Source organism: Podarcis gaigeae, assembly GCF_964106915.1.
Source record: "Podarcis gaigeae genome assembly, chromosome: 5".
Lineage (NCBI taxonomy): Eukaryota > Metazoa > Chordata > Lepidosauria > Squamata > Lacertidae > Podarcis > Podarcis gaigeae.
In genome coordinates, this window is record NC_139681.1 from 45,564,923 (window position 1) to 45,590,847 (window position 25,925).

Below are 25,925 nucleotides of genomic sequence, written 5' to 3' on the forward strand. Positions count from 1 at the left end.
TACCACCTTATAGTGCATACGTAATGCATTTTGGATAACCTCATGTGAACACAGATTACAAACCAGAACTGGAAGCCTACCTATGCACAGTAAACAGGAGTGGGAACACAACCTATATTTCCTTGTGAAGAGTTTTATAGCAGCCCAGAAGATGCAAGATGCATCAACAACTCAAGGGTTGAGCAAGATAAAAAACACATTAAGAGATCAAGGCTATAAACAAAAGTATCAAGGATGCTATTAAATTGACTGAAATGGGAGGAAGGGAGGACTTTGGCATAAGCCTGTTTTTGTTGCTGTTGTTTAATGTATTAGAAAAAGGCCTCTTTGGACACAGAGTCACTTTTCTACCCAAGCATTTGAAGACACCAAAAGAAGCTATTTCAAAAATACTTCATTTTAATGCAATACGGTGAGTCTAGCAGTCAGTTATCTACATCCAGCTATATATGCAGGAGGTGGTCAAGGGTTAGCCTTCCTTTCCTCAAGTTGTTATTGTGGCTATATCCCTTTCTACTTAAATATCTGCCATGGCGGTGCAATGACAGCATGAACTCATCTATAGTTTGTTTAGCCACTGTTAATCTCCTTATAAACGCTCTTGGCATATTGGATAAAGTTATACTTAGTGAAGGCAATCTCATTAGTAGGCTGGATTTTGTTTAACAGAATTGACTACTTTTTCACATCATGTTGTTACCAGTCTTTTTTTTTTAGCTGCTGCTAGTGGTAGTGGACAAATTTGAGCATTGCAAGCTCTGATTTGTTTTCTTTTTTTACCAGAACCTTGAGACGTGGAGAGGTAATTGACATTAAAGTATACAATCCCTTTAAACACATATGGTCAGCCTAATAATTTATTTCAATTTCTAGCTCTGAGCTCACAGCCCTTTCACAACCAGATCCCCTCATAGCAGTTGGCAAGAATGTGTCTTGAGGGGGAGGGAGAAAACATTATGAACGACAAAAGAGCACCTGGCACTGGGGATAGTAGCTTCTTTGATGCCCAGGAAACTGAGGTGGTGCTCCAGAAACCTGCTAAAGGGCAAGAAATGACAGGAAGGAAGCAGTTCATGGTTTCAGTTGTCTCTACAGGAATGCACAGAGTATGGGAAACAAAAAAGATGAACTGGAGCTTTTAATACAGGATGGCAAATATGACCTGGTAGGCATTACTGAAACCTGGTGGGATGAGACTCATGACCGGAATGTAGAAATTGAGGGGTATAACCTGTTCAAAAGGAATAGACCAAACAGGAAGGGGGGGGGGAGTAGCATTGTATATAAAGGATGTGTACACTTGTGAAGAAATCCATGACCTAGAGCATGAAAAGCAGATTGAGAGTATATGGGTAAAAATTGTAGGAGAGAGAAACAACAGTGACCTTACTGTGGGTGTATGCTATAAACTGCCAAGCCAGACTGAAGACTTCGATGATGCCTTACTACAGCAGATTACCAAGCATTCAAAAAAGGAGAATTTATCTGTTGGGACTCAAACTCTGTCCTCCTGATTGATGAAGTGGAAGTGCTCTGAAACTTGGGAGGAAGTGATCATGCTCTCCTGGGTTTCAGCATACAGAGGCAAGGGGAAACTGAGTGTAGTCTGACACGTACTCTGAACTTTAAGAAGGCCAATTTTGAAAACCTGAAGGAGCTAATGGGTGTGATCCCATGGTCAGAAACTCAATGAGAAGGGAATCCAATAAGTGTGGGAGTTTCTAAAGGAGAAATATTGAAGCCCCAAATGCAGACAATATCAACAAGAAAGAAAAGTGGGAAGCATCTAAGGAAACCAGTGTGGCTACATAAAGAGCTTATAAATGAGCTGAGGGTTAAGAAGGCCATGTATAAGAAATGGAAGAAAGGGGAAATCACAAAGAAGGAATATACACAAGTAGCCAACAGTTGCAGGGGGAAAGTCAGGCTGGCTAAAGCTCAGAATGAGCTCAGGCTTGCAAGAGAGGTTAAAAATAAAAATAAAAGGTTTCTTCAGCTATGTCTGAAGTAACAGGAAGAACAAGCAAGTGATAGGTCCTCTGTGTGGGGAACACGGAGAAATGATATTGGGTAACAGAGAAAAGGTTGAACTACTCAACACCTACTTTGCCTCTGTCTTCACCCAAAAGGAAAGTGATGCCCAACTTGGTGATAACAGAATAAATGATGCAAGGAGGGAGATGCAGCCCAAGATAGGAAAAGAGGTAGTAAGGGAACACCTGGCTACTTTAAATGAATTCAAATCTCCAGGGCCTGATGAGCTGCATCCAAGGGTACTAAAGGAGTTTGCAGATGTAATTTTAGAGCCCTTGCCTTCATGCTTGCCTATAAATCTTTCTGACAGTAAGAGCTCTTCAGCAGTGGAACAGACTCCAGTAAGAGGTGGTGGACTCTCCTTCCTTGGAGGTTTTTAAACAGAGGTTGGGTGGCATCTGTCATAGATGCTTTAGATGAGATTCCTGCATTGCAGGGGGTTGGACTAGATGACTCTTGACAACTCTAAGAGTCTATGATTCTTACTATGGCAGCAAAGACAGTCCTAAAACACTAACGCAGGTGGACTCCTTCTCCTAACTTCTCTCATGACTTTGGCATTGTTTATCAAAATCCTTCTCACCAAAATGAGGGTTAAAAAAAATTATACTAAAAAAGTTTAAACCTGAAAATCTCAGATGTGACTAGCACCATGGTGGAAAATGACAACCATGAAGGCGATATCATCCATTCTTCCACAACTACGTCAATACCATGGAGTTAGTGTACTTCATGAGACAACCCATAGTAGTGTGTTGATCTGTGCCTGAACTAGGTCAAATTAGATGTTGCAGATATTAGCATCAACATGTAATTGTGTTCCCGTTAGATTGCCAAAAGCCTGGGAGGAGAGAACATTTTCAAAAGTGCACACACACAAGCATAGGATCAGAACATGACACAGCCAGTTTGTATTGAAGAAGTTGGAACATGGAGCCAAAGGAATTCAGATAAAATGGTCCTGCCAAGGCAATGTGCCTAAGCACAGACATGCAGAAATGTGGATGAGGTCAAAGGGTATTCTGTCTCAATCTGCTCGTTAAGAGTCTGTTCTGTAATTAAAGCCTCTTGTTGGAGAAAGAGGAGAGGTGAACAGCTATTATTCAGGGCCAGGCAGAGAAGCAAAGCCTTATTAGAGATGGTTTTAAAGGAAGTCTCTTTGCTGATAGCCATGGTGTTTGTACAGGCAGATGCTTGCAAGTTGAGTTGTATACAGTTCATGGAAACAGATGCAGACCTGCTATGCAGTTTAGGAAGAGAGCAGCTATTTCAGAGATTTTATGAAAAATGAAAAACAAAAGATTCTTGCCCTTAAGAGTAAAATGATATTATGCCAACATTGTTTTAAATATCTACAAAGATCTCAAAAAGAAAAACAAAAAAATGGAGAGGGGGTGTTCAAGTGTGGGGCTTCTCAAGCAATTAAAAAGACGTGGAATTGTTAACGAGAGGTATGTGATGTATGATTCCATTTGAAAAACAGCAACAACCATGTTAGCGCTACAATTTAAAGAGCTGTCAACAGCTTTTGCAAAACACTCGACATTGCTGTCAATGATATTGGTTAAAGACCCACCCAGAAGAACACCTAGCAATCCAGATGCAGCATGCAAAAAGCATTTTGAAAGTATGCGCATTCTGAATATATCCTTTAACCCCAAGCGGGACCTGAGCACAAGAGCACTCTTCCACTCCTGCAATTTCATGCAGCTGGTATTCAGAAGCATCCTATTTCCAACCAAGGAGGCACAGCATATTCTCCATCATGGCTCCTCCATAACCATCAGAATGCTTCCTAAGCAAGGCAGAGTATTCACTGTGTTTAAAATGAATAAATTCGCCCTGTAGTAAGCGTGAATTCAGGACCAAGAAAAGCTGGATTCTAAAAACTCTCCGAACATTAAGCAGGTTTAATTATTTTGCAACATTTCTTTTGCTTATCACACTACAAGACAAAGAATGGTACAGGGCACTGACATGTGAACGGCAGAAATCTAGCCTCAGATTCTTCTCCAGTTTCTAACATTTCACCAAGCACTGGCCATACATTTTCAAGCCTATCTCTGAAGTTTAACAGATGAGATCAAAAGGGGTGGGATGGAGAAAACCAATATTTTCCAGGTTATTAATTCTATACCCATTACTTCAGTGGGTACATACAAAGCTTTATACTTCATAATATTAAGTCAAATTTAATATCTGTTAGACTTTGACATGTGATCTATAAGAAGAGGTGTAGGTGAAGGATCTTCACCTGTTTTCATGGGAAGAATACCTCTTGCTTTCTTCCTGATGGGCCATCAATGCCATAAGCAGCAAATTATTGATTTGGATGCACACACTAGGCGATGTACCCATTCTCTAACCTATCCTCCACTGCAAAACATGTATCCCCAGCATAAAACTTTGCCCCTTTGAGCAGAAAACAGCTGAAAACCAGAAGAGATGAGCTCTATCCTTGGTGAACCATGTCCAAATATTGGTCTCTCGGTTTCTCATTTTGTCTTAAAACATTTCGACAGCAGCATACAACCCAGGAAGAATATCAGAATATGCAACGGTCCATTAACATCACCTGACCTTAATCTAACATAGAAAAGTGTATGGCAGATGTGCTATCGGTAGAGAATAATTATATGACCATAAGCAACATGATTTAATGGGGAATGTGTGAATTTATAAATTTCTTTGAAATCCAGATTTTCATTGGAAGGTCCAGCACAGCTAATCCTGTTAGTAATAGGATTTAGGCAACGAGATGAGAAGCAACACAATAACACACATGGTGCTTCATCTCTCCGAGCTAATTTTCATGCAGTGATATTTTTAGATAAAAAGGCACCACTTCACTTTCTTGTGAGAGCAATAATAATAGATAATCAAAAGGAACTACAAACATACCTCCCCTGTGGTTTATATTCCCGGTAAGATATACCCTAGCAAAACGCAATGGTGAAAGGGAATATGTTTATGTAATAAAATCCCTTTGAAATAGCTCTTGATCCTTATGAGCTTTCTCAAAGAAACAGGGCAAATTGTGAGATTTATATTGTGTGTGTTAAATATTCATAGGGATTTTTGTGATTTTCATCCTATGATTAAGCTTTGTTACCAACTGACCATACTTACCTCTGCATAATTTCTTTTACGATTATTTTTTTCCAATGTTTGAACAAGATTATATATACATTTATGTAAATGTACATCTGTGAGCATACAGCACATTACCAGAGCAGGTCTATTCTCAAAGGTTTCATAATGAATAAGACTCGCAACAACAGATTGGTTTGAGGAACAGAGTCTATGAGATTAGCTGCCCACTTACACTGGTACAGACCTAGTGAAGCCTATAGGACTACACCAGTGTAAGCAGCCTGTGAATGGAGCAGCCCATAAGCACATAGCTGTATCTTCTGGGCATAGGAACAGATCTGATAGAAAAATGAGTCTCCCTGACACTGTTGTGTGCTGCATTGTGATTACCATAGAAATATGCAGCAGGGCAACTTAAAGTGTATGTAAGTCCATAAAGCTCCAGGAAAAGAATGGGCTCCTTTTAGCATATGAATTGCTGTTGCTCAGGGACCAAGCTTTCAATCGCAAGTCAATTTAAGAGGTTTTTTTTAATCTCCCAGATGGCAGTCGCTCTAGGAAAATCAAACTATAAGGGCTTGCTGCATTACTATAAATGGTGAATTGCACAGCCCAAGAAAGATTATTTATTTATTCATTCTTAAATGCATGAAGAGCCAAACCCAGTCTGCCTTACTCATGAACATTTATTATAGTAGGACTGCTTGTGACAGCAAGGCAAGAAGGTTTTGTCCCAGAAGACACTCAATTTTCCCCCTCAGGCACAGTAGGAGTGTACAGCATTACTGTGCAAATAAACATTCCTGGAACAGCGTCTAAATGGGAACAGAGAATTTTACCAATAAAACACAGCTAATCCTATCAACTAAAATGAATTAAAATCTAACTAGGTTGTATCTATAAAAGCATTGGCATAGAACAAATATGTGGAAAACATTCAGTGGAATAATGAAGTGTGATTAGCAGGGGACACTTTTACATGTCTGTGCAAGAAGTAAGTCTCACTGAGTTCCATGGTGCTTATTTCCCAGGTAAGCATGTATACAGCTGATGTCTAAACTGGTCAGAAAGGGAGTTAAATTGAAACTAATGGAGTCATCATCTCTAGGAAGAAAGCATGTAGGAATGAGCAAAGTGCAGGGAGAGTAAAGCCAAGCACAGTCAGTAGCAGTCTGTGGGGTGGGGCAGTATTGCTCACGTAGCTTCCCAATGCAAAGGTCACTTTGCCCATACCTGGGGGTGCAAAGTGGCCAGGGGGTTGGGTGTGGTGCAAGTGCAGCGGTAGTAAGAGCATCAGATTGGCTCTGACGCTGCATCTGCACTGCACTGACTTCCCGATTGACTTACTCCTTCCCCTCTTGGTTACCAGCAGAACTTCCATGTTGTGCAACAAGGTGAGTTTTCCTGCCCTGCTCTGCCCACCACTACCACCAGCAGTGATGCTAGAGTAAGTGCTTCTGGCCAATTTAGACAACATCTGGAGGACCACAGGTTCCTCATCCCTGTGTTAGCTTGCTTTATATATGATCTTAATTCATGAACAGATGCTATGTGCAGCAGTGCAGAAACAGCCATAAGCGTGCTTTGATTTCATATAGAGGCTCGACAGCTCAATGTCAAATATTTAGCTAGAGTGGGACTCACCTCTCTGTTGAAGAATAGGCCTAGCTCCCAAAGTATCTGAACAGACACAAAAATCCTCTGTCCTGGCTTTGTAAGTAGAGATAACTATATCATGATTCAGTTTTCCCACCGCTAACTGTGGAGGGAAAGAGACCTTTCTGTCTGTGGACCTCATTCTTCCATAGCCAGCTGTTGTGGAGGATCAGTCAGCTAACAATTTCCTGCTGAGTGGCTGCAACACTGACCCAGAACATCCCTGCCAGCTAAACAACCTTCTTCTGTGGGAGGGGAAATCTTTTGATCCCTGTGAAAATTCACTGGTAGGGTGCAACAATGTCTTCCCGTCCCCTTTCCCATCACACTCCTTCTGTCTGTATAATTCTTAAAGACCCTGGAAATGTTTACATTATTAACAGCACTTTGACACATTGGCTTTTAAAAATAAACAGTCCCAGAAATGCAATTATCTTTTCCCTGCCTCATAGCACCGGAATGAAGAAAGTTCACAAATGAACGAACCATTTGCACAAAATTGTTATCTGAACACACTGAGGAAAACTGCGGCTTTCCATGCAGAATATTTTTGCTAAGGAATCTGTAAAAGAGATCCAGACCAAACCTTAGTTGTTGCTGTCTTTTTCTTGAGCTGGAAGCAAATTTTAACCTGAAATTGCTTTTTCTCCTCTCCTGCCTTTCCGGTTACCTGTTTAAATTCTCTCGCTCTTTCTTTAAAAATTAATAAATCTCCTTTATTGGCATAGAAAAAAATGCATCGAATACATGGATCAGAACACAACACAGTTAACAAAACATACTAGGAGATAACTTTAGGATAAAAATGACCAGACATTGCAAGATTTTTGAGTGGCGCCATGAAATTAAGTCACCATAGGTCCTAAGAGCCATTTTCGAACCTCACAATGTCTCTTCTCTTTTAAAAGTGGTAACACGGGTGGTGCTGTGGTCTAAACCACTGAGCCTAGGGCTTGCTGATCGGAAGGTCGGCGGTTCAAATCCCCGTGACAGGGTGAGCTCCCATTGCTCAGTCCTAACTCCTGCCAACCTAGCAGTTCGAAAGCATGTCAACGTGCAAGTAGATAAATAGGTATTGCTCCACTGGGAAGGTAAACGGCATTTCTATGTGCTGCTCTGGTTTCTCCAGAAGCGGCTTAGTCATGCTGGCCACATGACCCAAAACTGTGGACAAATGCCGGCTCCCTTGGCCTGTAAAGCGAGATGAGCGCCGCAATCCCAGAGGCGTTTGTGACTGGACTTAACGGGCAGGGGTCCTTTACCTTTTTAAGGCATTCATTGGCCATAGCACAAGTATTGAAAAAGTAAGCAACGCTTTTGGTGATACTTCAATGTATATATGGGAAATGAATCTAGACTATGAAATAAGAGGCCCCAGAATGGAATTCCCTACTGTTTGATAAATCTGCTAAATCAATATCTGCCTACATTAAGGGAAATACAATCAAAGTTCTGCATAGGTGTCACATATCATCTTGGGACACACACCAGTTGGTTGGTATGGCTGTAGATATATTATCACCTTTGGTGACATAGGTGCCAACTCCTAGGAGCGGAGCTGTCTTTGACCCTCTCAATATTTGTTGGCAGGGGGCTGAGCCCCCCCTCCCAATGTTGAGGAGGCAAAGGAGGCTGGGCACAGAGCCACGTGTGGTGCAGCATCAGTGACCAGCTCCTCCTTAGCATCAAGAAGAGAAGCCACTGGTCACTGAAGCCACGCAGTGCTGGGCTCTGTGCTCAGCCTCCTCCCAACGATGTGAATGCAATCACACTGGACCCCCTCAATATTGGGCACAAGATGGCACCTCTGCTTGGTGGGAATGCCCGATAGTTCAGGGATTTGGGGGAGCAGTACGTGATGAGATTGCTAAATACTTCATTAATCAATATGCAGCACAACTGTCCATATTATACATGTTTGAAGGCACAGATGAAGACATTTAAATGAAGGACTTATGAAGGTTTTTGTTAGTGGTGGCAAGGCAATCTATTGCTCAAAAAATGTAAGGAGTTGCAGCGTTTTTAGTATTGAGCTTTGTTATTGAAACCGTCTGGCATATAGCTATAACAGAAAAGATAACACATGAAACATGGATATTAAAAGGAACCAAAAAACCACAAAAGCTTTATGCCATATGGTGGAAATTTGTTGTATATACCACGGGGCTGGAAAACACTCTGCCAGCTGCATCTTTACAAATAAGGTCTTCATGATTTTTTGTATGTTAATTGTACCCCTGACCATCTGTACGGACAAACTGGAGCATCTCTGGACTTCTATGTTATAATGAATTATTGTAAGAGGGAGAAGGGAAAAGAGAATAACGTACTGTATTTTTCCGTCTATAAGATGCCCCCATGTATAAGATACCCCCTATTTTGGGGAACTCTGATTTAAGAAATTTGGGAGAGATGGCCCCCATGCATAAGATGCCCCCAAATTCTAGACATTGTTTTTTAGGGGGGAAACCTAGTCTTATACACTAAAAAAATACGGTAATTCTTACTTTCATGCTGGCAAACAGGGAGGGGAGGAGAGTTAGGGAAAGGTTGATGGTTTGCAGTTGAATTTTGTGCATTTTAAAATTCTCATATAGTCTGAGAAGACTTCCCAAACTGGAAGACTGGTTAATCAAAATCTGGGGCTCTGGACAGATGGTTAAACTGACCATCATGGTTCAGCAACCTAGACAGTGGGACAATAACTTCATTGAAAAGAGGAGTCTTTTCATAGCCTAATGGAATGAGAGAACACATGAGGCAGTAAACCCTTATATGATCTACTATATGATTCATTTCAATAAAATGAATAAATGAATAAAATGAACAATTCAAAAAAATTATGTGTGTGAGACATACCCACCAATTAAAATGTTCCTTGTAGATGGTGTGTGTGTGTGTGTGTGTGTACACACACACACACACACACACACACACAGAGAGAGAGAGAGAGAGAGAGTACTGTGAATAACAAAACAGTTATTTTATTGCAATATCTACAAAAAACCAAAAATATTTAGAAACCTGATATTTTATTTATATGGCAACATAAATCTGTTTAGTTCATTACCGTAAAGTTTATTATATTTCAGTGATTAACCTGGTCCTAAAATGGATCAAATCAAGCTAGTGTGAAGTGCTACACACACATACCCCTGGACCATAATAAGTGATAAACAGATATTATAATATTATGAATATTTATCAATAAATATTTATATCTGCATATATACTGTTTTTATTTTCTTTTTAACACATAGATCATATATATATTTACACACACACACACACACATCATTTTAATTATGTACCATTAATTATATGAAAGTAAAATAAAGAAGAATATATTCATAGGCCTGAACAGAAGCAAATCATGAAAATATAAAAGCAATATTCATTTAAAAAACTCCAGTTAGATTTGCCCAAGCTTCTACACTCTGTCCCATGCAACAACTGGAAGGCCCAGTAAAGCCCTGACTGATTTCAGTCTAAAATTCACCACAGCCAACTGTGAAGATAAATAGTTTGCTGGAGGAAGAAGGCAAAGACACCATTTTGGTGTTCTGCAGAGTGCCTCCCCCATGCTGTAGCGCTCAGCCAGGCTCTAGCTATTAAGGTGGTTGTTGCCGAAACATTTTCTTTTTAACACTTGACCCAAAGGTTAACGTATACATAGTTTAATCAATGCATTGCTTTACAAACAGGCTCCATCTACGGCACTTAGGCCTGCAGTGGCCCGGCCAACATTCCAGGGTGCAAGCTCTGAGGTAGATAAATCTGTGGTAATAACAGCTTTTCAATTATTTCTTTCTCTCAGATAATTCTTTCTGCATTGATTTGTTTGTTGTACAGCCCTTGTTTACATGCATATTACAGAGGCATGCTGTGGGGCATATTCTCAGTTCATGGGGCTTGCTGCTTCGTGGACCCAGTAGCCATGCATTGTAGGGGGGTGTGGAATTAATGTTGTTAACCAAGCTGTCCTTCAGAGAAGCTGTCTGCTATGTTGATATTTTCTAATGCACAGTGGCTGTAATTTGGTAACATATTCCGTTTGCAAGAGATCTCCAGTTCAACCCCAGGCACCTCCAACTAGGTCTGGAAAGATTCCAGTCTGAAACGCTGGGCACCTGCTGAGTTAAGTGGATCAATGAGCTGACTTGGTGTAAGGTAGATTGCTACTTTTATATCTTATTTTCAGGAAAGGTCAGCACTGTCTAAGAGACTAATCTGAAGCCTTGCAAGAGGATACACAAGAGGATTTCATTTCTGGTACAAACTCACCAGAGAGGGAATCAGGCAAGAAAGCCAAAACCTGTGCTCCGGTTTTTTCTTGGTACTGACTTTTCTGCTCCACTAACACTTCTGTGAAAAAGCAATTCATGAAATGCTATACTGGCTACTCATTGGAAAGTCCCCAGTTGCTGGTGAACCACACTTTGTGTATATAATGCCACCTAATGGACATTCAGGCTTATAGCCATGAAATGTTGTAATAGAGGGAGAGATTGCATATACTATATAGTACTTGCTCAGCAACTCCAAGTAACCTTATGTACAGAGAAGGAAAAAAGTATTTGATCCCCTGCTAAATTTGCCCATTTGCCCTCTGATGAAGAAATGACCAGTCCATAATTTTAATGGTAGGTTTATTGTAGCTGTGAGAGACAGAATAACAACAGTAAAACTCCCAGAAACCCAGAAGACAAAAGTCTGCCTGCCAACAAGAATTGTGTGGGTTACTAAACTGCAGAATGCCCACATACTACCTGAGTTAGTCACAGTGGTGGGTAATTATTTGATATTTTAATGCTACTGACGCTCTTTAAAATTATGTATTTTTGGATTATTTCTATATACTTGCTTAATTTATATTTTTTTGTGTAATGCCTTGTGAAAAGGTTTGTTTTAAAGGGGGGGTTAGAAATTTAATCAGTTAAAACAAAACCTCTGTAAAGAAGTGATGGTTCAAAGTTTTGACTTGCCTAGGGTCAGCTGCTGAATGACATCGCTCAGCAGGTATATGAGTCTGGGTCTCCTACATCCAAACCAATCACAGTACATGCTGCACCACAGGTAATGTTTCCAGATTCCGAAAGGAAAGCAATAGGGGTTGAAGGTAAGAAAAATCAAAGGAAGGAGAACATTTTGACTTTTCTGCTTCTGGGTTGAAAATCATTAATGCCATAATCTTAAAGCTACTTACCCAAGGTGTGAGTCCAATTTAACTTAGTGAGACATATTTCTGAATAGACATGTCACCAGGTTGCACTATTCATCTGGCAGTACAAATTATGACCTACAAATTATGGCTGGCAGTCACTATTTATTTGGATAAACTTTTCTTCATGGGGTCATTTTCTGGGGACCAAGTTATTCTAAATTCAAACACAGTGGCTTGATTAACACTGTGATTAACATCAGTCCTAGGTTCCTAAAAACTTCCATGTCCTTTCTCTTTTTCCTTAAGTCTTTATCGAAAGTTTTCCTAAGATATACATCCAGTAAATACTATATCATGTTGGTGCTTGTTTTCTTCCCATCTCAGTTCTGTCAACTTGCTACAGTTGTGAAAGAGAATAGGAATAGAGCCAGGTATTTGAATTACATGATTCCGGAAAAAGTAATCAACAGAAATGAAAAAGGATACTCTCCGCTACCATGTTTATAGATTCGTTTCATATCTACCGAAGAAAATTCCAAGGTCAGGTTTCTTTCTGGGCTCTTTATCAAAGGGACTGTGAGCATATCCATTTGGCACATATCAATATCAGCATGTCCCAAAGAGAGTATTTGGACTTGCTCATGCGCCATGCTCACTTAATAGCAACAGGAGGACAGGAGGATAGCTTTTACTGAACAGGCTCAGGATATGTCTTCAGTATATTGAGAATCTAAAGCTACATCTCTATTCCTTAGCTACCCAGGTAGATACCTCATTTACTTTTCAAAAAAAGCATCCTAAAGATGTCCATAATGCAACTTCCCATGATCCCACTGGCATGGTATAGGTCAGATATGATCTCTTCCTCTGGGGCATCCGCCTACACCAGCTACGAATAACTGTGCATTCCCCAGCAGTCTCTGTGAGCTTGGTAGACCTATAGAAGAAGTGTGGGTTTTCACACCTTGCACTTCTCAACTGAAAGAAGCAGAAGTACTGTCATATCACTGTCTCCTAATTGCAGCAGTAAAGAATAAATCTAAGCAAAGATCACAAAACCTTAAACACCCATAAAATGGACTTGTACAAGAACAGAACCCGGAAACATTCTTTTGACTGCAACCCTTCACTGTCCTCACCAATACACATTGCCAGGCCAAGTTAGTGAAACTTAAGTTTGCTATTATCAAACTCAGTTTGAATGCAGAGACAGTACCGCACCATATTTCTATAACTCTCATTTCAGCCTGCACAGTTTTAAAGGGTATTTCCATGGCAGTTATTCAAACAGCCGAGAATCAAGCAAATGTAGGAAACAATGTTATAATTGGAATAGCAGCATGTGGTATTGTAAACTAGAGAATCCGGAACAGTAAAGCTGCTTAATTGAGTTTCCATCAGGTCCAGTTGTTCAGATTAATCCAGGAAGCATCTGTCTGGCTGAACGTGTGCTCCGAGTTGCTGAATATGGGTAAGATCTTAAATCATTTTATACACAGCATCCCGCTGCTTCCTCTCAATTGTCCTTTTATATAACAAGCTGTGCTCTGGCATCAGCAAATCCCTTGACAATCACCATATTAGTACACAAGTATACAAAAGCACAGGGCCGAGAGACCACATTTGGGCTAAATATTGCCTGCTCTGGCTAGGATACAAAAATCCTCTGCAATATGAACCAAGTAGTTTGCCTGCCACACACACGCACTCACACACCATGAACAAAATGTTTGCCATTTCCAACCGTGTACTTTCCATTACATCCCACCATTAAAGCAATTTCAGAGTTCTTAAAAATAGTCACAATATAATACTTCTCCTCTGGCAAAGCATTGCACATCTGGCTCGTGATTTCCTTTAAAATAATACAATGATTATGTCTCAGTGTTGACTGCATAGCCAGGCATTCTAACATAAAGTGGACCCATGGGTAGACATTGAATTCAATGCCCAGCATTAATATGTTGAGTTTTATATATGGGATGGGAAGCCACCAAGGAAGAGCTGAACTTTATGCAATTGAACACAAAATGGTCAGAGATAGCACTAACAGTAGCCAGAGCCACACCTCCTTTCAAAAGGTGTTCTAGCTGAGTATTCACAGCACCCTACGGGAAGCTACTGAAAAACCTTTAGACCTCTAGCAGTAGCTCAAAATAACAGTAAGGAAAGCAACAATCAAGAATAACTACAGACTTGTTTGCATAGTGTGCAAACAAGTAATAGATTTTGAAATTCCAAGTAGATTAAAAAGATGTGGAAATCAAAGCAAAAACCCCAAACCCAGGGTCATTTACCATAACTGGGATGTTCTTCTTTTAATTAAAATTGCAATGGCTCAGTGGTTCTTTGCTCATTGAAGTTTGTGAGGTTTGTTTGCTTTTTCACAGTGCGAGACAGTTATCCCTCTTTCCTGGAAGAAATACAAATAATTCTTTAGCTTGCTAAAATTATCCTTCTTGTTGCAGAGAAATACAGGAAACTCCTGCCAGACAATGTTTGTAATTTTGCACTGGTCTCCTTAACCTGCATTAAGTAACAATTGTCTTTGCCGTGTACTCAAGTGGCAAATTTCAGAATCAGAGAGAAAGAGCTGGAGTACAGTGCTTCCATTTCAGGACAAGCTCCTTTGCTTTAATGGCTCAGAGATCTTTAATGCAGAAGAGTGACAGAGAAAGCCCCTTGTGCACGTCCATATCTATTGAGGTTTGGGAATTGCCTTCTCGGGTGCAACTACAAGCAATGCTTTTTTTCTTTTAAAAAATGTTTACAGGTACTCTCATTTTGACTCAAGAAAATCACCATTGGGGAAAATAAATACAGTAAATGGACAAAAGTACAAAGATTCACAAAATGTTTATGCGTATCCCTGTGTCCCCTCAGAAAAAAGCACTGGAAACAAGTACCAATACAGAGTTTGGTTCTTCTCTGCCCAGGGCTGGATTTAGGTTTGATGAGGCCCTAAGCTACTGAAGGTAATGGGGCCCTTTATATGTCCAGCTGTCCTTTGTCAAAAACAGATTATCACTGTTTTTGGTGTTGAATATATGCTATATGGTAATTCATAGGTATGTATGCCACTACAGCAGCAAGGATCCTGATTGCAAAGCATTGGAAGACACAAGATTTACCCACACTGGAGGAATGGCATACGCAGTTGATGGACTACATGGAACTGGCCGAAATGACTGGCAGAATCCGAGACTTGGGAGAAGAAACAATTGAGGAGGATTGGAAAAAATTTAAAGACTATTTGGAAAAATATTATAAGTTGTATGAATGTTAAAAAACGCACCTTTTAGGAAATTCTAGCTTCAGTAAGGTTAAATTAAAGAAATGGAAATTAAGGTACAAGAAGTCAGAGATAGAATAATGAAACAACTTTATTGTGTTAAAATGAAAACGTACATGATTTGGGTCATAATATATTTGAAATTGGGTAACATGATAAAATGGAAGATACAATAAGTATTGAAACAAGTTAACAAATTGCAGATGTTATGTATCACAGAGAATGCAGGGTTAGGAGGACGCGGGGAAGTCCAGTAGATTTGGAAAAAAGAACAAGAAAATTTGTAATTTTTTCTTTCTACTTTCATAATATGTTCTTTATTCTTTTTTCTGTATTCATAAAACTAATAAAAATATGGTAATTCATAGGAGCCTACACAACACAAAACACTGTTGCCGTATGTAGGTTTTATTTTACTTGCTTTTTATCTTATATTTTGGAAATGTACGTCCAGTTTTTTCCTTTAATTTTTTTGGGGACCCCCAAGAGAGTGGGGCCCTAAGCTATAGCTTGTTTAACTTATACGTAAACCCAGCACTGTCTCTGCCACTAGGCCACCTGGATTTGTAGGTCTGCATATGTATTTAGAAGAAATTATTTCCATTTTTCCTGTTGTAAGACTAACCACAAGGACAATCAATTGCTTTCTGCAGAATGCAGTACAGGAATGTTGAAGACTTGGACTCTCTTCTTTCCCACATGAACAGATAGCTCCAACTCTGCCCACTTCGGGTGAACTGACAATAGAAGGAAGTCTGAGGTGCTACCTCAGACATTAACTGCTATAATAAGCCATACCATACTGACATGAGACAATTCTGCACCTGCTGTGAAAAGAAAAATGGTGGTTCAAGGCAGGACAATGGCTTTTTCTCTGGAATCTGCAAGGTGATTTTCCTTCATGGTCCCACTGAGGTCCCAGACTCACAGCTTGCTGTCATTAAATTTGCTTAGATATCACTATTAATCCAGTGGTTTTACACTGCTTTATTTTCCTAACTTTACAATTTCAATTTCCTGCATTCCCTACAATTATTGACAAATAAATAAATTGCAATGTCTATTATGTATTTAGTTGCTTTCTATAACCAAAGTCTCAAACCAACTTATGACAGCAATAAAATCTAAAAAAACCAGAATACATAGCAGATATACCAGTTAAAAACAGTGGGCTAAATCCAGCAAAGTCATTGCATAAGCAGAATCGGTTCCACTCACGCAATTGAGCTTCACCTACTTTTTCTTCCCCATCCCTCCAGCAGCTCCCCACATGCCCCTAAAATTGGTCAGGAGGGTTGAAGTATAGTGAGGGAAAGTTCTGTAGTGTATAGGGTTGAAGTATAGTGAGGGAAAGTTCTGTAGTGTGTGGGGAAGTCATTCCACTCACACAATGACTTCATTGGATACAACCCAGAATTACACGCTGAAAGTGCTCAACCACAATAATCAATTACAAAACAAAAATTTCTTTCACCATTGAACAGCAGGATGAACACACAGCTACTATCAGAACAGTCACAAAAACAGTATTGATGACTTAGAGAATCAAAATGTCCACCTGGCACTGAAAATACAGTGAGGTTTACAGATTCTGTAACTAAACTTGAAGAAGTCGATGGCTGAACTCCACTTGTAACTAAACTTGAAGAAGTCGATGGCTAGTCCTCAAGCGGGGTAATACAAGCAAATCTATGGTTTACAGATTAAACAGGCTGTAAATCTTGGGGAAAGGAATGAGACTAAAGATTAGAAACCATCTTCATTCCAAAATAGCTAACCCTGATTATTAAAACTGGTGCCTAACAAATGAATGGCACGAGCAGTTGGAAACAGAGACCTTCCATTCTCTTACCAACTACCCTGCTGATCAGAAATGACAGGAATAGCTCCATTTGTTATTTTCTTGCTCTTCTGACATTTAAGTTGTCTTAAGTTTATGCCTTACCTCGGCAATTAATGAGTTTCTTTTTCTTGCTGCAGAATACTTAGCATACACTCAGTCTGCTCAATAGTTCATAACAATGACAAATGAAGCATTCTTCTTTCTCAGCAGCTTGCCTAACCATGATGTATGCAATCTGTTCCAGATGGGAAACTGCCTTTTGCTCTGGGTATTCTGAAGCCCAATTCTCACAGTGTTTTTTTTTCCAGTTGCAATGCAAACAAGGGACAATCTCAACACAGCAAAATGAAAATTCTAGTATTTCCCATGCCAGAGGGAACCATTTCTCAATAGGTTTCCTTGGCATTGTAAATCCTATCCAACAGGGATGGCTCAATCTATTTCTGGCATGTGTCAATTTCACATAAGTGAAACTTCTACATTCTGTCCTGTTTCTGCATTTATCTATGATTTTTTTGTTTGTTTTTAATAAAAGTCTCCTGAGACAGACGGATACCAAAAGTCATTCTGCCTTGGGTTGATGGGAGCTTAAGGCCAAAACATTTGGAGGGCCACAGGTTGGGGAAAGCTGATCTAGGCATTACCACTTTTTTTAGTCTTGGTTTTTAGACCTGGTTTCCAGTTTAGTTATTGATGCACCATTATTGCTACTGCAAAATAATGGCACTATCTATTGCAACACTAAGCAAAAACTAGAGCTGCCAAATACACAACATTATAATTAGCTAACTTGCATGTAGATGGTCTGTTTTTAAATTGTGCTCATTATGAGTGATGAGTTTTTCTCTTCTCCTTGGCTACAATGTGTGAGCTCATCTCCCTAGCACACCTGAATATTTACATTAAGCTTATTTCTCTCAAAGGCCTGGTTATCAGCTTGGTATGCACACAATGCCTCTCTTCTTCCACCAGCGTTAAGATATGCTTAACATATTAAAATGATATAAAACAAAGGTGGCAGGTAAGTGTTCATACAGGAGAATATTACTTCAAATCACAGGTGCCACATTTTCTACTGACTAAACACACACGCATGTACAGATTTGTTGAGACTGTCTAATCTTTCAACAATGTCATAGCCTCTCTGAAGTCAGTGTTTTAACATTGAAAACTTGGGTGGCTAATATATGAGAATACCTCTCCATGCTTCCAGACCTATGTAGGTTACCCGGATATAGTATTAATGTAGAAACTTATTATCTTTGCACTATCGACATGTTTAACCCATAGCAATGCACAAAATTCATTGTAGGAAACTAAAGATCAAGTCACTACCTCTTAATTTACATGTGATTTTATGGTACTTTTGCAATATCTCATTAATGTACTAAAACAGCAACTGATCTCATCCTAAAAACGAGTACAGTTAAATACTGCAAATAGATTATGGTTATTAAATATATATATAAAGGAAAGGGGGGAAATAACTTCATGGAATACTTAAATTCATATATTGGAGGATTTGCAGTGAAAGAAAACTGGTATACAGTGAGAGATGGAAGTTAATTCTAAGTATCCTGGAGATAGTGTATAAAAGCAAGAAGATGAATTTGGAAAATAATAAATATATTGTGCAGCATAGAGTTCTCTTGAAACAAAAGCAAGTATTCTACCATGAAATATAAGCCTGGGAGATGGATGAACAAAAGTCTATTTAGTCATGCCATGAATACCAGAAGGTAGGTTAGATGGGTCAAAAAAGGCAATTCCTTGTTCCACAAAAAGGTGTAATTGACAAGTCTTTTAAATTATGTGAATCCAGAAGGCAGAGAAATAGGCTTTCTATTGGAACATATATTTGAAGAAAAAGAAAAAGAGGAGAAAGAACAAGCTGTGTCCACAGGAATAAAACCTGCCTCATCTGTGGTGGAAACTTTATTCATTTCTGTCAGTTCTGCTAATGTTCCATGAAACTGGGAGCCTGCTATAGTACAGCTGACCTTTCGGCTGTGCTGCCATGTGCTGCTGATTTTTTTTATTTTTTATTTTTTTGGAGATTTACTTCACCCATTAAGGTTTACATCCCAACCTTTCACACAATTACTCATGCTATGATACCCTAATAAAAGTTAGTGAGCAATAAAAAAATGAAATAAAGCCAGAAGTCTTTTTTCTTCCATTGTAAAGACAAGATTCATGTGGCTTCTCTAACAAAAAAATGAGGATATCAAGGAAACGCTAGGAAAAAGACCATGCAAATCCGAAAAACAAGAAGAATGGAGCTTCATTTAGCTGTGATATTTCTCTCTGATGGATCTTTGCTTAAAGACACCTGAGAACAATCAATCTGTTGGACTGCAGAGCAAAAACAGTCTAAAGCAAGCAAGGGGGTTAACTTGTGGCCCTTCAGACATCACTGAACTGCAACTCCCATCATCCCTGATGGATGGCCTAGAGTTGATGGGAGTTGTAATCCAACAACTTTCTGGGAGGGTCACAGGTTAGCCACCCATTTGATCTAAACTGCTCGGCCATGGCAGTTGTTTGCAAACTACATTCTGAGGGGCTCCTGTAAATCGCTGGAAACTCAGAGATTCTTGCAAGGCAGAGTCAAACTAAATACAATAGCTCCAGAACATATGTTAAAATCAGGTCTGGTGTTGAATCCATACCAAGTTGAGGCTGGTCTGGGGATTTAATGTGCAGAGTGGGCAAGGAGAAGTGAAAAAGTGGAACCTTCCCTTACTGATGTTTTGTGCCTTGAAATGCCTGTTACCATTCTTTTTTTTTCCAGGTGGGGTTGCTCCTGTTTTCTAAACTTCAACAAGGAAAAAAGCATAACTGAGGCACAGTGGTCATGGAGTGAAAAGCACCAGCTGGGGGAGGGTTCAGTACCCCTGTGGCATTGCTTCCTTTTAAGCTGCTCCTCTGCTCCTGGACTCAATGACAGAGCCAATTTCAATACACAGGTCTGTCCCAGATATGTCTACTTTGACCCTGTCAGTATCAGTACTTCTCAGGTCTTGTCTGCCTGCCCCACAATGTACAGATGTAGAATAATATTGCACAAGTTGTTCTAGGCCATGTTTTCAGTTCAAGCAGTCAATCAGTCTGACCAGTATCCCCTTGAACTGAAAAACGTACACTGGAACATGCCCCAGAACTCTTTCCCATGTACAGAGATGCCTTGGGGGACATGCAGGGACTCCCTGAAGGTAGAAATCTGAAAATGGAACAATAGCACTTATGGGATAGGACAGGGGTAGGTTAACAGATGTTTGGGACTACAATTCCCATGATGGGAGTTGTAGTCTGCAACATCTGGTGGGTGCCACATTTACTACCCCTGACTTTGGATATCTGCAATTATGACTAACCTGTTTGTGCCAGCAAATTAGCATTGCTATTTGTGAGCATTCACAGCAATCACTGTAGTCCTCTCCATTCAACACATAGTAGGTCAAAAGAAAGGCTTTCATGACCAGCCAATTATACTCTGTTTTGTGACTTATGAGGTGAATAATATTTGTTTACATTTGGTCAAAGAGGTGGATGGGCTTCAGCATGTAATCTGTTTAACAGATGAACATGCATTGCTTGATTTAGTTCTAAAGCAATAAAAATAATTGCCCGACTTGCTCATATCCTGCGGTTACAAAGAAGTCAAGGCCGTTTCCTCCTCCATGTGGCTGTTGGGTGGAAACAAAGTGTGAAAGGTACTATTTGGTATAATAATCCACAATGGGTCCACTTTTATTCAGAATAACCAGGCCAAATGTCTGTTTTGTAATGTCTCTTCTTCTTGAAAATCTCACCTCTGTACTTAGGATTACAAAGCTCTCTGGGGTTTTTGGTATTTTATTCTGTCTTCCAGGATAGAAGTGTATTGCACACTGTGCTAGGTTTATGCTGGGCTTTTAAATTTGGATAGTGCCATTATAAATGGAAATAGATATATAAATATATATACTATTAACCAGTAAAGCCTTTAAGGAGGTATTATTTCTTACATACTTTTATTTAAACATAGTGTCTTATAATTGCACATCTACATATAATAATACGATTAGACGAGTGACAGTGACTTTCCTTGGACCACTTGGATTCACTTTAACTTTAGTCAAGGACATTCACGCAGGAGTGTCTATACACAACACTACAAAGCAGTAGTTAATCTCAACGCAAATTGTATATATGAGTCAATATCAACTTGGTTTCACAAGGAGCATGTGAAAAAAGCTGGGTATTTAGGGAGGAAAAAACCTGCCACATTATAGACACTCATTTTAAGCAATTCTTTCTCAAATGTGGTGGCTATTTTCATAGAAAGAGCTTCCTACATGAAGCTGACTTGGGTTATGCACACCATTTTCATAATATGAGTGCCTAGTGGAGGCCACTTGAAACTGGGTGCACATGGAGACTGCTCTACATATGCGGAAAGCTATTAGAGGGTACCAGCTTGCCACACAGATCAACCCTATGCCAAAGGCTGTAGCTCAGAAGCAGAACACAGAATGCCTTGGACTGGCATATGTCTTGTGCAACTGTTTGAATGTCACATTTTGATGTTTTTGTTTTGTTTTTGAAGAAAGTTCTACAAGCAAAAGTTTTAATTAAGTTTATGGGACTCGACAATGTTTCATTCCCAAAAGGCAGTCAGTTCTCATGCATACAGTCCCTTCAAACTGCACAATATTAATACCTGTAATATACCCACTATGCTGCCTTACTGCATTTAGGGTGAAACCTTCACTCCATCTTGCACAATCGCCTCCAGCTGTGAAATGGAGGAATGTGCTTGGAGAGCTCTTAAAAGAAAACACTATATGAGGAGGACAGGGTTTGCGCTTTTGTGGGGGAGGAGGGTCCTTTTAAGGTTCCATAATATCAAGGCATTGGGATGACATGTTAGGAAAGTGTTGCTATACTTAGGTCTTGCTTGCAGGCTTCCCATAGGCATCTGGTTGGTCACTATGAGAACAGGATACTAGACTAGAAGGGCCTGATCCATCAAAGCTCTTTTTATGTTCTTAACTGAGCCCCTGACTTATATGTTGGAAGTTACCAAATCCATGGACTGTATATAGATAGAAGCTCATAATGTTAGTATCTTTTATCAGAAGACTCCCAAACACTGAGAAGCTCTTTAGTTGCATTGTAAGGAACCTTTAATGGTCTTTCAGCACCAGCAGTATGCAAATAGTCTATCCAGAGAGATCAACTTGCTTGTTTCTTCAAAGCTTTCCTCTCTTTTGCATTTCTACACTTAAAAAAATATCATGGCACACTACAAAAACATTGCATGATTATCAGCTGACACAGCTGTTTAGCACTTTTCAGAAAAGTTTGATTTTGAAAGCTTTCCCTTCCCCCTCCAGATGATGTAATCTTCAGGCAGATGTCAAGCTTAGTTACAACTGCACATTCTTCACTTCTGAGTTGGACAGACTCTTTAAACATTCCCCTATTTTTAGGCCTGAATTCAGTCCCCTGCAGCCAATGGTTTAGCAGAAGCTAATGTTATTCAACTGCAAAAAGTCTTTCACAGTGTGAACAAAGGTTCACTTTGTAACAGGTTACAGAAAGCTCAGAGCAGCAGCTTCGCCTAGCTCTGTGTTCAGGCAGCCCACGTGATGATGAGAAGCCCTTGAAGGTCCCACTGTCCATAAACTGCATTTCAAGGGATAAATGAGGGTTTGAATTCAGAAAAGCATGGGACAGAGTCGCCCCTCCCTTGCAAATGGAGGCATTATGTTCAGTAAAGGAAGAAACACTTTGCATCATGTACCGGTTGGAAACAAGTCAACTTCACACAAGAGTAAAGTAAATACCATTGTTCAGACTACTCAGTGGCGAAAGGAAAACTGAGTTCAGAGAGATCTGACGACGACTACCACAAAAGAAGCCATGGAATAATTTAATACTGAACACACTGAGAACTAAATAGGAATACTGAGTCACTACCTAATATAATCTATATACTCATTCATTCATTGTCATTTCTAGTTTGCCCATGACCCAAAGTCCTCGGGGAAGTTTACAGAAAATGTAGTTTTGACCCAAGAAGTAATATTATGTCTTCTCCCTAGTCAAGGGTTGCCAGCTGCAGACACATGATCACCCCAGTAGGGTCCATGCAGTAGCAAGTCTGCTAGCTGAATAGATTTAGAGCACTTAAAGCATTTAGGGCTATAACAATGTGTAGCTGGAGGGCTTTTCAAATAGTTATTTATTTTAAGTATTCTTACACTGCTCCAGCTGGCATGGCTCCCAGAGCGGCTTACATAAAGCCGATAAAAATCAGCAGAGACAATATCAATAAGACAATAAAACCTGAATAGTTTAGTTGCAGTAGGGAAAACAAACTCCAAGATGGGTGGGAAACCTGTGGTCCTCTAGATGTTGCTGCACTACAGTTCCCAATTGCCTTCACCATTGACCATGCTGACTGGGGCTGATGGGAGCCAGAGTCCAACAATATCTGGAAGGCCACATGTTCCCCGTCACAGCTCTAAAAGGCTCGGGCAAATAAAACGATTTTCACTTACTGCCAAAAAGAAAGCACAACTCAGGGCTAGGTGCATCTCCTTGGAGAAGAAGATTCCAAAATCAGCATGCTACAACTGAAAAGCCTATTCTCCAGTCATCAGCTGTCTTACCTCCAATGATGACGAAACCAGAAGAACAGCCAATGAGGAAGATTGTATATTAGGCAGGTGCAGGTACACCAATTCCAGGGGAATGAGGTGCCTTCGGCCCTCTCAATATTTGTTAGAAGGGGGCCGAGCCCCCACAATGTTGAGGGGGTGGAGGAGGCCAAGCGCAGAGCAGAGTGCAGCGCGGCTTCAGTGGCCGGCTCCTCCAGAGCACTCTGCCTTCTCCAGATGTTGTGACATTGCACACATGGGCAACACACATCAGGGCTCCTCAATCTTGGGGGCAACTTGGCGCCTGTGGCCAGGTACACGTGGAAGAGCTTTGTTCCTTAAGGTACCTGGCCCCAAGCCATTTAGAGCTTCAAAGGGTAATTTTGTGGATTGTGTTTCGATATCCATGGCCAGGTTCACCCAGTCTATAAATGGTCACAGCTGTCAAACAAGCTGGTGTTGGCTTCAGGAGCACCCACAAGCTATGAACCCTCTTCTTCCTGAGAGAGTGCTGCCTTCCAAAGTACAGGTCAAGGTTGCCACCAACCACCAGCACCTCTATTTTACCATGATTCAGTCTCAGTTTATTGGCTCTCATCCAGCCAAGAGGTCCAGCAGAAGCCCCCCAATACTATTCTAAAGGTAGTGGTCCTGCAGATAGGAGTGGAAACACTGTAATATGGTCTTCCAAACCACAGAGCCTCTTCAGGAGGATACTGTGGTCAACAGCAGGCTTCCTCAACCTTGGCCCTCGAGATGTTTTTGGCCTACAACTCCCATGATCCCTAGCTAGCAGGGATGATGGGAACTGTAGTCTCAAAACATCTGAAGGGCTGAGGTTGAGGAAGCCTGGTCAACAGTAATGAAGGCTGCTGAGAGATCAAGTCATTGTGCAATACTTCTGGGTTCAAGGAGGCAATAAGAAGGCCCACTGGAACTAGCCTACTGTAGAGAAGCCATCTTCGTTATTCTGGACCACACTATTGCATCTTAAGTCACAAGATGTTCCAAGGGTCTGGTATGCAGTTACTACAGCCTTGGGTAAAAACACTAGTTAAACATTTCTAATTAAAATGGAGTTGGTTGGAGATACTAATTCAACAATTTCATTGCCAGGATATAATGCTTTTACTTTGATTTAATCACAGAACAAACAGATATAATTTTTAGCCTCTCTCTGCATGGTGTCCAGGAAAAGCTACAGCAGTTTCCACATGAAGCATGCAAACCAGAAGGAGGAACCACAGTCTAAAGGAAGGAAATCACTAGTGAAACCACAATTGCACAGCTGTCTCCAATGCTAATGCTTGTGAAGCACATTTCAGCAGCCCCACCAGCTTCTTTAAGACACTACTCTCTGTTACTTTTTGGAAAGATATTCAGTGGGGCTTCTAAGTGATGAGCTAGCAAATAATTGATCATACCGCAAGCCATGTGAGCAGAAGAAAACACTGAAATGTTTGGGTAACTACCATGGCTATTCTACAGCAGGGTTTTGCTACTGCAAGGTTGGGATTAGCACAGACAAAAAACCCTTATCCCACCCTGTTCTAAAACCTGCAGCAGAGAGAACAGGAGACAGAATGTTGGGACCGAACACAGAAATTCAGCAATGTGTTGCTTGACTTCAAAATGGAGGCAGGTTTGTCCTCGCAGATTATACTGTGCAGGAGAGCACAGACACTCTGTAGGAAATTTTGGAGAGGCCTGCACAGAATGCCTTTCTTTTCAGGGATTCAGTCCAGTCACCCACATTGCTTCATGAATAATGCATTGGCAGGGAAAGGAGAAATATAAATTGGCTTGACAGGCAACCTGAATAAACTAAAGTGGCTCTCGAAATTTGCCTAGTCTCGCAAGTCCGCACAGAACTCAACAATAAGTGAGTGACACAAACCAAACAATTCCCAAGTTTTCCCTTAAAATAATTTACACTGTATCTTTTAGCACATGCAATAATGCCTGTCCTTCGTAACAGTTAACCATGCAATTAAGTAATCTACCTGAATTCTAAGAAATTGCTAAATATCCACAGGCAATTACATAAAAGCTTAAGGAAGTCCAAATAATACATAGTGTAGATAGGCCCTTGATGGGAGCCCAGTCCATTAATACTAAGAGTCACATGTATGTCACCTTAAGTTTGGTGCTAGTAGGAAAAGGGGGATTAAAGTGGATTTTGAATGGATTTTA

The 25,925-nt window shown here is 40.2% G+C and overlaps 1 protein-coding gene across 2 annotated transcripts in view; it reads right to left on the reverse strand.

The window, feature by feature from the left end:
* The window catches only part of LHPP (phospholysine phosphohistidine inorganic pyrophosphate phosphatase), a 106,451-nt gene that overhangs the window by 41,625 nt on the left and 38,901 nt on the right, over positions 1–25,925 (reverse strand). The window contains exon 7 of one of the 2 annotated variants that reach the window (XR_014564947.1): positions 14,245–14,360. The exons of the other annotated variant lie outside the window; for it this stretch is intronic. The gene's annotated coding sequence lies outside the window, so the exon portion shown is untranslated. The remainder of the gene's footprint in view (positions 1–14,244; positions 14,361–25,925) is intronic. 2 annotated transcript variants of the gene reach the window in all.